The 878-nt window shown below is 38.5% G+C and overlaps 1 pseudogene; it reads left to right on the top strand.

The window, feature by feature from the left end:
- The first annotated feature begins 10 nt into the window (after window positions 1–10).
- On the top strand, window positions 11–824 carry LOC124892126 (annotated as a pseudogene).
- The last annotated feature ends 54 nt before the right edge of the window (window positions 825–878 follow it).

The raw sequence follows: 878 nt of genomic DNA, 5'->3' as shown, positions 1-878 counted from the left end.
ATGCCACGTGTTCTTTTTTAATTGGTCGCATGCCATGTCAGCAGCGTGTGTATTACACACTCTTTATAATTTTAGCTGATTGTAAAAAAACGTGTCAAAATAACCGAGTTCATAGCTACTTGACGTGTTAAAAGTAAATAACGTCCGGTTGAGGTGCCTAAGTGAAAGATCATGCATACTTAAGGGACCTGGCGATGGGTTTGGCCTTCACCCAATGAACAAAGATCTGCTGAAATATCTGTTAGGGTTTGCGATAAATAAGCCACTTCTACAACAATGTCAATTCATGCAGCTTGTAAATCTCTACGCAGACAAGGAGCCATGGGAACTTTTTGACGGCACCAAGAACAACACTGGTTACTTCATCACTCAACACAATAAAGAGAAGGAGCAACATATAAGAGTTAAATGAACAGTGGGGATCAATGGAACATGGAAGCTACAAGGCAAAGTGAATGAGGTGTTTGACGATAAAGGGAAACTCATGGGGTACGTCAAGAATTTGAAGTACAAACCCCACCATAAAAAATCTTCAAACAATCCTAACGGCGAATGGTTGATGACCGAGTATTCATTGTATTATCGTTATGTGGATCCTAAGAAAATTAAGAATAAGGGTTTTGTAGTTTGTAAGATAAAGAAGAAGGAAGAAAAAACGGGTGATAAGAAGAAAAATGGAGTTAATAGCGACGCGGACGCTGATGAATATATTGATTCAGTTCTACAAGATCACGAAGAAGACAGTATTATTGATGAGAATAATGAATATCAAGAGGGTTAGGGTCGAGACTGATGCGACAGTTGAAGAACATTTAGGTTAGGGTCCAAGAACGATGCTATCAATCTTGATGTGATTTACTATGGTAGATGTCATATTA

This window comes from Capsicum annuum, unplaced genomic scaffold (assembly GCF_002878395.1).
Source record: "Capsicum annuum cultivar UCD-10X-F1 unplaced genomic scaffold, UCD10Xv1.1 ctg43981, whole genome shotgun sequence".
NCBI lineage: Eukaryota > Viridiplantae > Streptophyta > Magnoliopsida > Solanales > Solanaceae > Capsicum > Capsicum annuum.
This window is presented reverse-complemented; position numbering and strand designations above follow the sequence as displayed.